General features: G+C 38.7%; 1 protein-coding gene across 4 annotated transcripts in view; it reads right to left on the bottom strand.

The window, feature by feature from the left end:
- Nucleotides 1-12,601, bottom strand: part of FBXL20 (F-box and leucine rich repeat protein 20) — a 105,240-nt gene that overhangs the window by 61,944 nt on the left and 30,695 nt on the right. The window contains exon 2 of one of the 4 annotated variants that reach the window (XM_004764671.3): nt 5,290-5,413. The exons of the other annotated variants lie outside the window; for them this stretch is intronic. The gene's annotated coding sequence lies outside the window, so the exon portion shown is untranslated. The remainder of the gene's footprint in view (nt 1-5,289; nt 5,414-12,601) is intronic. 4 annotated transcript variants of the gene reach the window in all.

The following is a 12,601-nucleotide window of genomic DNA, read 5'->3' as shown; positions in this document are numbered from 1 at the left end:
AACACAGGGTTGGTTCTCACAATCTGGAGACCATGACCTGAGCGAAAAACCAAGAGTCGGATGCCCAACCAAGCCCCCAGGGGCCCTAAAAATCCTAGAAATTTTAAGAGTATGTACCAAAAAAAAAAAAACCAAAAACAAAAACAAAGGAACAGAGACTATTCAAAATGTAAAGAGGTCTCTAGGATCCCAACTTTCTATAGGGAAGGAAGTCACTAAGAAAGATATTCAGCTTCATAAGACACTTCTTATGTAGAAGGAGAGATCGGTCTGAAAGCAGCATTAAGAGCCCGGAATGTGGTACCAAAAATCACAGAGAACAACAGATTAGGGAACCATTCCAAGGAAGCAGAACTGGGCCCCAGTCAAGGTACATTTCCTGATTCTGGAGTAGATGACCCTGACAACATGTGCCCAGCTAGATTTCCAGAACTGGTAAGAACCCATAATTGCTATGTGCCTCCTGTTATCTCCCCCTTTTTAGGGGGCATGTCTATTGTCATTACTCCATCCCGGTGACAAGAGTGTATATATTGTGTGTTTGGGGCAGAAAACTTTTCTTTTTAGTTCACAAGTCTCTGGATCAAGAGGAACTGCATATGAGGACCACTGGAGGGGATATTTTACATGTGATAAGAATGTGAATCACTGGAGTCAGAGGGAAAACCATGGTAGAAACTCACAATAATGGTTTTCAATAAATCTTAACTCTTTATGGCAATGCCTTTTTGCAATAGGATTTTCCTGTACCTCCCTTCAAAAGGTAGAGTCTGTTTTCTCACCCTCTGCATCTGAGTTGACATGGTGACTTAATCTGACTAAAACAATGTGGTGGAAGTAACAATGTGTGCAAGGTTAAGCCTTAAGAGACACTGAAGCTTACCCTCTTGAAACACTCATGCCACTACGTTAAAAAAAGGATTCAGGCTACCTCTCTGAATGATAAGTGACCATGTGGAAAAAAGAGTACTAGCTGACAGTGACACCCAGGTGTCAGACTGTAAGTGAGGCTATCTTATATCTTAGACACTCAAGTCCCAGTCATGCCACCAGACAACTGGAGCCTCATGAGTGACTTTTCCAGCAACCAGCAGAAGTCCTATTGGGCTGAATAATTAATTGTTTTAAGCCACTAAGTCTTAGAGTGCTTGTTACAGCAAAGGCTACAAAAACAGGCTCTTCATATAATGTTTATGACTCATAATTAGATTTGAGTAAAATTTGAGACATACAAAGGGAGCCCAACACAGGTCAAATATTTTGGTGAGAGGAAAATTTTAGTGAAAAATTAAGAATGAAATTTTAGGAGGCGCCTGGCTGGCTCAGTCAGTAGAGCATGCAACTCCTGATCTGGGGGTCATGAGTTCAAGCACTATGTTGGGCACAGAGATTACTTATAAATAAATAAATTTTTAAAAATAATAAAGAGCTCTTCCTCCTTTTTTTTTTTTTTTAAAGATTTATTTATTTGACAGAGAGAAATCACAAGTAGACAGAGAGGCAGCCAGAGAGAGAGAGAGAGGGAAGCAGGCTCCCTGCCGAGCAGAGAGCCCGATGCGGGACTCGATCCCAGGATCCTGAGATCATGACCTGAGCCGAAGGCAGCGGCCCAATCCACTGAGCCACCCAGGCGCCCCTAGAGCTCTTCCTCCTTAAAAATTTTTTTTTCATAAAGAAATCCAGAGTTAAAGCTACATAAGATTTTCTTTTCACTATTTTTTCCAAAAGTAATTTTTACTGATTATGCCATTCCTTCATTCAACTAACACCAGATGTTTTTCCAATTGGCTGATTTTCTTGCCAGAATCTAAGAGGAAAAACATTTTTGTATGCCTAAATAAACCTAAAACAAAATCAGTATGTAATTCCTCCACCCTACATCTTGTCCCTAGTAGAAATAAAATTGCATTTTAAATAAAAACTATTGCTAGTGCATAACCATCTCATAAGTAAATTTATCATAAGAAAGAAATTCCTAGATTAAAAACACCGAGGAAGGGATACACTTAGAGAACAGACACATTACTTAATAGGTCAAACTTTCTGCTTTGGACACCTTCTAACATCTGACTCAACATTCTGAGCTTTCTTTTATCCTGACTTCTGTTTACTAACCAAAATCTGTATCTACTACCAGTTCATTGCTCTCAGTATAAAGTAAGTATACACCTTTATTCTGTTTTCTGTTATTTCTTTCATTTATTCAGTTTTAACTAACTACAGCAACATTTTAGAGCCCTCACGACACCATGAACTTTGGTGATCCGCTCGGTATGACTGGAACTCATTTTGGAAGCTGCTCAATCCAGGAAATCTTCCATGCCCTACTGAAAACGTCTTTGGAGGTTATGAAGTGAAAGAAAAGAACTGATAACTCAAAGTAACAATATACTTACTTGTCCTTCTCTCTCCTCCTCCTTCACTGCCCCAGCCCCACCCCATCTACTATATAAACACTAAAGAACTAAGAGTAGATACAGCCAGGCAATAATGGGATCTGACTCAGGATTAGCAAGTATTTAAACTCTAATCTCATATTCCAAAACACCACAGGGATTGGTAAATCAAGGGAAAAGTAGAGTTTTATTTCCTCATGTACAAATTCTGGTCAATGTGCCAGAAACTGAAAACTGGCAGAAGCTGTGGAATTTTCCAAGACGTATGTCAGATAGTAATTTTACAATTCACTCACAAACACACATTCTAAATCATCTTACTGTTATGGAAATATTTCCAAAGCAATAGTATTTTAACACAGCCATGATATTTATTTGTAGAAAAAGCATTCTCCTGTTTTAGATAACACAAGAATCAAAGTACACAGCACCGAGGATATCCTAACTGCATGTCAGAAATATTTAAATTTAAAAGGAACCAAGAGAAACAATGTTAAATTAGAACAAAGACTCTTTAAAGCAGAACTGAAGAACTAACATCCTAAGAAAGTCATTCAGGGAAAGTAATACTAAGTTAATAGTTAAAGGAAATCTATTAGACTTCTTAGGCCATGATATGAGTCAGACAATGGTGCTATTATGAACAAGACAACTAAATAAAGGATGCATGATATAGCTAGATATTTGCCTGGTATTAATTAACTGATAAGTATCTGGAAAGAGGTCTCTACAATACAGTATATAATTTCATTGACTCTTTATATAAAAAAAAATCAACCAAGACCAAAGAACTGGAAAAACAGCACAGTCCTCCTTACCACTACATCCTATAGACTCTTCTAGGAGGTTCTGGTTGCCTTTCTTTTTCTAAATAGGCTTGACTTGTCAAATTTAGATTTATCTATTGACATCCTGCTGTGGAATATAAGTATTTAGTTTCAGCTTCTGCCTCCATTCTCCACATCCCATGTAATTTTATGGGTCTTCGTTTAAATCAAGAGTCAGAGTAAAAGGACTGGAGAGATACCAGTCAGTACTCAGCCAAGTAGAGCAGTAAGACCAGGTACTTCTCTCTGCAAATTAATGACTACCTCATTTTTTTGTTGTTGTTTTCTATGTATTTTTTTTTAAAGATTTTATTTATTTATTTGTCAGAGAGAGAGTGAGCGAGAGCGAGCATAGGCAGACAGAATGGCAGGCAGAGTCAGAATTTTCTATGTATTTTTAACTTTTCCTCAGAAGCTCCAACATCTGTCACATATCTATCAATATTTTCCATAGCTCAAATACATCAGATACAGTCTTTTTCCTGCAGCTCTATGTTCCCGAAACCCTTTGTTCTTTCTTCTGCTTCATTCTGCTCGGGGATGCTCTGGACTGGCTACACAGCTGTCATCTTGGGCTCTCCCTTACCTCTTCTGTTTGAATTCTGCTTCTTGAACCTGCTTTCTTCTTTCTTGCTATTTAGGGGCAACTTATGAACAACAACAACAAAATGCTCATGAGAACTAGAATTTTGGAGTCACCTGCACGTCTGAAAATATCTTTATTTCAGATTCACATTTGATTGATAATTTGGCTGGGAATAAAATTATAGGTAGGAAATCCTTCCCAATGAAGATAATATGAAGACACAGCTTGATGCATTTCTACCTCCCTCTGTTACTACTGTGATACGTAATGCCCTTTTGACTGGTCCTTTGAATGTAACCTCTAGTTACCCTTTCTGGAAGATTTTAGTAAAGTTTCTGTATCTCCAGTTTACCAAATTTCATAATCACACCTCTTGGGTCTTTGCCTTTTTTACTGTTCTTTCAGCATTTTCAATTTACAATCTATGACCTGGACAATGTTCTGGGAGATTTTTAAGGCATCATTTCTATTTTCTCTGTCCTCTCATATCTGAATTTCTATTAGACCACAAGGTCCAATAATAGACTATCTTGAATTTTAAAAGTTATTTTTCTCTTGGGGCGCCTGGGTGGCTCAGTGGGTTAAGCCTCTGCCTTCGGCTCAGGTCATGGTCTCAGGGTCCTGGGATCAAGCCCTACATCGGGCTCTCTGCTCAGCGGGGAGCCTGCTTCCCCCTCTCTCTCTGCCTGTCTCTCTGCTTCCTTGTGATCTCTCTCTGTCAAATAAATAAAATCTTTTAAAAAATTATTTTTTTCTGGTGGTACCTGGGTAGCTCAGTTGGTTAAGCATCTGCCTTTGGCTCAGGTCATGATGAACAGGGAGCCTGCTTCTCCCTTTGCCCCTCCCCCTGCTCATGTTCTCTCTCATGTTCTCTCTGCCTCAAATAAATTAAATCTTTTAAAAAGATTATCTTCTACTTCCCTCCTTTAATCTTTTGGTTCTAATTCCTAGGAAACTGTTTCAAATTTATCCACAATCCTCCCATTATTTGGAGGGGGGTGTAATTATAATATTTTCTATTTGCAAATGTTATTTCTTATCTGTTTCAAGATTTTCAAAATAACACCCTGTTCTTTTGAAGATGCAATATTTCATTTCTTAGAGATTAAAACCCTCTCCCCCCTAACCCCAGTTTTCTCCCTCCTTTGCTCTTTGCCCCCTCTCTTACTTGTTTGGCCTCCCATTTTATTTTAAAATATCTATCTATTTTGAAAGACAGAGAACGAGGATGCGTGCAAGGGAAGGGGTAGGGGGGAGAGAGTCTTAAGCAGACTCTGTGCTGATCTTTTGACTCTGAGATCATGACCTGAGAGGGGGAAAAAAAAACAAGAGTCAGCCACTCAACTAACTGTGCCACCCAGGTACTCCTGGCCTCTTATTTTAGAGGCTTCCTCAACTATCTGGTTATTCCTTGACTGTCAATTTCTATTCATGGCATTAAGAAGCTTAACGGAAGCTCATTTTTACTTTGAAGACCCACCAGTCTGTATGCAGATTTTCATTTAATTCCTTGGCTCCAAACCCCTATCCTCTTCATGCATCTGATGTTCCTGGATCCAGAACCCTCAGCTTCCATTTTCTTGGAGAAAAAAATCCCCAGTTTCCTAAAGGAGGAAGAAGTAGTTTGCATGATTCAACCACTTCATTTAAGACTTTCAAATATTACCTTTTTTGTTTTGTTTTGTTTTTTTAACATTACCTACTTTTAATCTCAAGCCTCATCCTTGTCTTTTCAGAGACATTTTGCCACCAAGTCTTGAGTCTCTGGGGAGGCTGTGTTGGGTAAACTCATTTCCTTGTCTCTGCAGACAACCCAGGATGTACCTTCCTCTGTTTGGCTAAATCACTTAACACTCTTCTATCCATTTTTTATCTTCTAAAAAATAGTTGAAATTTTTCATCTATGGTTTCTTCTTCTTCCATTCATTTTTGTCCTTGGGATCTTATGCCTCTTTTTATTCCTTTACTGTAATTTTGTACTATTTGAAGAGGAATGGAAATACATGTCCTCTCAGTCAAACCCCATGTTTGATCAAAACACTAGTTTTAGATGTTTTTGATAAAATCATTAAGCATATTTACTAAAATTGTGGAGACTATAAAACCTATTAGGCAATACCTTTGTTGAAAGAATTAGGATTCAGTATAATTTCTTTTTTTTTTAAAGATTTATTTATTTATTTGACAGAGAGAGATTACAAGTAGGCAGAGAGGCAGGCAGAGAGAGAGAGAGGAGGAAGCAGGCTCCCTGCTGAGCAGAGAGCCCGATGCGGGACTCCACCCAGGACCCTGAGATCATGACCTGAGCCGAAGGCAGCGGCTTAACCCACTGAGCCACCCAGGCGCCCGGATTCAGTATAATTTCTAAAGGACAGTACCAAGAGGAAACTAAATAGGGATAAGTTTAAAAAACCTTCATTTAGATTAAACAATTAGCAGTTACATAAATACAGAGCAGGAAATGTGGTTTCACAAAATAACTTAAAAGAGTCACTTATGTTACTTGCTGGAACAAATTTTATAGAAAAACTATAATTATAGGATACATTAAAGATCCCAAGATCAAGCAAGAAAACTATGCTACTGTATATGGTTGTCTCAGGTCATGCTCCAAGGACCCTTGGTTCAAATCCCACATTGGGCTCTTTGTTCAGTGGGGAGCCTGTTTCTTCCTCTGTCTGCTGTTGCCCCTGCTTGTGTGCGCTTGCTCTTGCTCTCTCTCTCTGACAAATGAATAAAATCGTAAAATAACAATAACATAAAATCTTAAAAAATAAAGTAACCAAGAGATGAAGATATAATACATCATTATTATATAACGATAAAGGGGTCAGTTCATCAAGAGGATATAACAATTGTCAATATTTATGCACCTAAATATATAAAACAAATAGCAACAGAACTAAAGGGAGAGATAAACAGCAATTTTATTTCTACTCTCTACAACAGAACTACCAGACAGGGAATCAATAAGGAAACAGAATATTTGAACAACACTGTAGACCTAATGGGCCTAACAGACATATACAGAACATTCCATCCAAGGGCTGCAGAATATACATTCTTCTCAAGTACACACAAAATCATTCCCCAGGACAGGGGCACTTGGGTGGCTCAGTCAGTTAAGCATCACACTTTGACTTAAGCTCAGATCATGATCTCAGGGTCTTGAGATTCAGCATCCCCTCTTTGGGGCTTTGTGCTCAGAACCAGAGTCTGCTTGAGATTCTCTCCCTCTCCTCACACATGCTGCATGCTCATGCACACACTCTCAAAATAAATAAATAAATAATCAGGAAAAAAAATCTCCAGGACAGAATATGTTAGAGCACCAAAAAAATCTCAACAAATTCAATAATACAGATGTTATATCAAGTATTTTTCTTGACCACAATGGTATTCTGATGTGTGTTTTCCAACACCATCAAGTAATTCTCCAATCCATAGCAGACACTACCTGGGTATCCTACAAATTTAACTTAATTCTGACACTATCTACAGGAGACAGTATCATATCCCATAAGTTGAGGGCTTAGTACCACAAAACAAGATTGTCCTACTTGAGATGCCAACTGCAAACCTAGGTTGTTACATGTGCTTCTAACTGGCTATAAATTGATGGTTCCCATGATCCCCTCTTCAGGTTCAATTTATCTGCTTGAGAGGTTCACAGAACCCATAGAAACACTAACTTGCATCTGCCAGTTTATTTTATAGATATAGGTGAAGAGCCAGATGAAGAGGTACATAGGAAGAGGTCCAAAACTGTTCTGAGCACAGGAGCTATTATCTCCATAAGAACTAGGGTGTGCCACTCTCTTGGTATGTGATGCCACCAACATGGAAGATCTCTGAACCTCACCATTTCGAGTTTTTATGGAGGCTTCATTATATAGACATGATTGTTTAAATCACTGGCCATGTACAAGTGATTCAACTCCTAGCCCCTTTATCTTCTTGGGGTTAAGAGAGGAGAGAAATGGGACTGAAAGTTCTAATCCTGTAGTCAAGATTGGTTTCCTTACCAGCCTCTATCTCAGAGGCTTACTAGAGACTTTCCAAAAACCACTTTATTAACATAAATGCAGTGTGGTTGAAAGTGGCTTGTTGTAAGTAACAAGATGCCATTTCACCTCTGTGGCTCTAAACTGAGGATGGAAGATCGAGTATTTTAACAAAAGAAGTTTCCATTGCTCTTATCATTTAGGAAATTCCAAAGGTTTGGGGAGTTGAGAGCCAAGAATTATGGACAAAGACCAATATATTTATTTATTATAAATCATAATATAACAAGTATGAAACTAAAAATCAGTCACAGTAGGAAAAACGAAAATTTCACAAAATGCATGCAAATTAAACAACACACTACCGAACCACCACTGGATCAAAGAAGAGATCAAAAAGGAAATCAAAAACTATTTTGAGACAAACAGAAATGGAAGCACAACATACCAAAACATATGGAATGCAGCAAAAGCAGTTCTAAGAGCAAAGCTTATAGCCATAAATACCTATCTTAAGAATAAAGATCTCAAACAACTAAACATTACACCTGAAGAAACTAAAAAAGAAGAAAAAAACTAAGCCCAAAGTTAGAAGGAAATAATAAAGATTAAAGCAGAAATGAAGGAAACCAACGGAAAAGATAAATGAAACTAAGACCCAGTTCTTTCAAAGGATAAACAAAACTGAGAAACCTATAACCAGACTAACTAAGGGTAAAAAGAGGACTCAAACAAATAAAATTACAGATGAAAGCGAAAATATTACAAATGATACCAATAAAAATGTAAAGGATTGTGAGACTACTATGAACAATTATACCCTGAAAACTTGGACTACCTAAAAGAAATGGATAAATTCCTAAAAACACATGACAACCTAATGTTAAAGTAATCAAATAAAAAGGCCATTAGCCTGAGGTGCCTCTAACGCCTTGGTATGGAAACCAAAACTTCGGCAGCCTCTGAATGCAAACCAAGACCTAAGCCAGAGTCAATGCACTGGAATCTGGGGAAGAAAAAACAAACACAAAAACAAAAACAAAACAAACAAACAAAAAAACACGGAAGAAAAATCTCAAACAAGATAACCATATAAAAGATAGCCACTTAAATAATTTCTTTATTTTTCTTCTGCATCTAATCTATAAAAACCTTGCCTCTAGTACTGTGGGTGGAACACTTCTAAAACATCATCTGGACAGGCACTCTGTGACTTTAATCAGTGTTTGCTCAAATAAATTACACAAAATTTTAATGTGCATCAGTTTATTTAACACTTCCATGACTGAATCATGAAAAAGTGGAAAATCTGAACATACCAATAACTAGTATGGAGACTGGATCAGTAAGTAAAAACCTCCTCCAATAAAAGTCCTTCAAGACCATGGGGCGCCTGGGTGGCTCAGTGGGTTGGGCCGTTGCCTTCGGCTCAGGTCATGATCTCAGGGTCCTGGGATGGAGTCCCACGTCTCTGCTCAGCGGGGAGCCTGCTTATCTCTCTCTCTCTCTCTCTCTCTCTCTTTGCCAGCCTCTCTACCTACCTGTGATCTCTCTCTGTCAAATAAATAAATAAAATCTTAAAAAAAAAAAAAAGACCAGACGGTTTCTGGGGGAGATGAACCATGAGAGACTATGGACTCTGAGAAACAATCTGAGGGTTTTGAAGAAGTTGGGGGGTGGGAGGTTGGGGGAGCCTGGTGGTGGGTATTATGGAGGGCATGTATTGCATGGAGCACTGGGTGTGGTGCATAAACAATGAATTCTGTTACAGTGAAAAGAAATTAAATTAATTTTTTTAAAAAGACCAGATGGGGGGCGCCTGGGTGGCTCAGTGGGTTAAGCCTCTGCCTTCAGCTCAGGTCATGATCTCAGGGTCCTGAGATCGAGCCCCGCATCGGGCTCTCTGCTCAGCAGGGAGCCTGCTTCTCCCTCTCTCTCTGCCTGCCTCTCTGCCTACTTGTGATCTCTGTCAAATAAATAAATAAAATATTTAAAAAAAAAAAATAAATAAAAAAATAAAAAGACCAGATGGTTTCACTGGTAAATTCCAGGAAGAATTTAAAGAATTAATGTCAATCCTTCTCAAACTCTTCCCAACAAAACTAAAGAGGAGAAAATACTCCCAAACCATTTCATGAGGCCAGTATTATCCAGTTACCAAAGCCTGATAAGGAAACTCTAAGAAAACTATAGGCCAGGAAAGCCTGGGTGGTTCAGTCCATGAAGCCGCTGCTTTGGGCTCAGGTTATGAACTCAGAGTCCTGGGAATGAGCCCCACATCGGGCTCCTTGCTCAGTGGGGAGGCTGCTTCTCCCTCTGCCTGCCTTTCTCCCTGCTTGGGCTCTATCTCTGACAAATAAATAAAATAAAAAGTAAAAAAAAAAAAAAAAGCCTTTAAAAAAGAAAGAAAACTATAGGCCAATACCCCTGATGAATGCAGATATAAAAATTCTCAACAAAATAGTAAACCAAATTCAACAGCACATTAAAAGAATCATACACCATGATCAAGTAGGATTTATCCCTGGGATGCAATGATAGTTCAATATACCATCAGTCAATGTGATATACCACATTAATATGCCAAATTAATAGAATGAAAAATAAAAATATGATCAACCTCAGCAGGTACAGAAACAACATTGGATAAAATTCAACAACCTTTCATGATAAAAACTGTCAACAAATCAGAAACAGACAGAATATACTTCAACAATAAAGACCATATATGACGGGGCGCCTGGGTGGCTCAGTGGGTTAAAGCCTCTGCCTTTGGCTCAGGTCATGATCCCAGGGTCCTGGGATAGAGCCCCGCATCGGGCTCTCTGTTCTGCAGGGAAGCCTGCTTCCTCCTCTCTCTCTCTCTCTGCCTGCCTCTCTGCCTACTTGGGGTCTCTGTCAAATAAATAAATAAAATCTTAAAAAAAAAAAACCATATATGACAAACCCACAACTAATATCACACTCAACAGTGAAGAGTTGAAAGCTTTTCCTCTAAAATAAAACACAAGACAAGGGCACCCCCACTCTAACTACTCCTACTCAGCATAGTACTAGAAGTCCTAATCAGAGTAATTAAGCATGAAAAAGAAATAAAAGACATACAAATCAGAAGAAAGAAGTAAAATTATCTGTTTGCCAATGACATGATCTTATATATAGAAAATCTTAATAAAGAAAACAATCCCATTTTCAACACCAAAAATAATACTTAATAAATGTTACCAAGGAGGTGAAAGATCTCCACACTAAAAACTGTAAGATACTGATGAAAAAAACTGAAGACACAAATAGAAAGAAAGCCCATGTTCATGGATTGTAAGAATAGTGTTAAAAATGTCCATACTACCCAAAGTGATCAACAGATTCAACATAATCGCTATCAAAATTCCAATGGCACTCTTTCACAGAAATGGAAAAAATAATCCTAAAATCCCTAAGGAACTACAAAAGACCCCAAATAGTCAAAGCAATCTGGAGAAAAAACAAAGCTGGAATCATCACTCTTCTTACTTTGAAATCATATTACAAAGTTATAGTAATCAAAACAGTATGGCACCTGCATAAAAACAGACACATACACTAACAGAACAGAATCAAGAGCACAGAAATAAACCCACGCATATATGGTCAACTAATATTTGAAAAGGGACCCAAGAATATTCGATGGGGAAAAGACAGTCTGTTTAATAAATGGTACTGGAAAAACTGGATATTCACATGCAAAAGAATGAAGCTGGACCTCTACCTTATACCACTGAGAAAAATTAACTCAAAATGGATTAAAGACTGAAATAAATATAATACCCAAAACTGTGAAACGCTTACAAGAAAACATAGTGAAAATGCTCAACACTGGTCTTGGCAATGATATTTTGGATAGAACACCAAAAATTCAAGCAAGAAAAGTAAAAATTAACAAGTGGGACTACATCAGAGCACCTGGGTGGCTCATTTGGTTAAACCCGACTCTTTTTTTTTTTTTTTTTTTTAAAGATTTTATTTATTTATCAGAGAGAGAGGGGGGCAGAGAGCAAGTACAGGCAGTCAGAATGGCAGGCAGAGGCAGAGGGAGAAGCAGGCTCCCCGCCGAGCAAGGAGCAAGGAGCCCGATGTGGGACTCGATCCCAGGACGCTAGGATCATGACCTGCGCCGAAGGCAGCTGCTTAACCAACTGAGCCACCCAGGCGTCCCTAAACCCGACTCTTGATTTCCCCTCAAGTCATCATCTCAGGGTAGTTAAGATCCAAACTTATGGAGCCTGCTTAAGACTGCCTCTCTCCTTTTCCCCTGCCCGTTCAAGTGCACTAGCTCTCTCACTCTCAAAAACAAAACAAAACAAAACAAAAACAAAAAACAGGTGGGACTATAAACTACAAAGCTTCTGTGGGGCGGGGGGCGGACCTGTGCTCTTAAGTGTCTGCCTTCAGCTCTGGTCATGGTCTCAAGGTCCTGGGATCGGGCCCATCTGGGGCTCCCTGCTTAGCAGGGAGTCTGCTTCTCCCTCCCTCTCTGCCCCTCCCTTATGCTTGTGTTGGTTCTCTCTGTCCAAATAAATAAAATCTTAAAAAAAAAAAAAAGCTTCCACAGGCTCCTAGCCGGCTCAGTCAGTAGAACATACAACTTTATTTATTTAGATTTTATTTACTTATTTGTCAGAGAGAGAAGCAGGCTCCCCACTGAGCAAGGAGCCCGATGACAGACTCAATCCCAGGACCCTGGGGATCAGGACCTGAGCAGAAGGCAGATGCTCAACCAACTTTATTAAACCTCTTTATTAAAGACTT

The sequence above is a fragment of the Mustela putorius genome, unplaced genomic scaffold (genome assembly GCF_011764305.1).
Source record: "Mustela putorius furo isolate JIRA1106 unplaced genomic scaffold, ASM1176430v1.1 tig00003962_pilon_pilon_pilon, whole genome shotgun sequence".
Lineage (NCBI taxonomy): Eukaryota > Metazoa > Chordata > Mammalia > Carnivora > Mustelidae > Mustela > Mustela putorius.
Note: the sequence above shows the minus strand (reverse complement) of the source record. Positions and strands in the feature narration are given on the sequence as shown.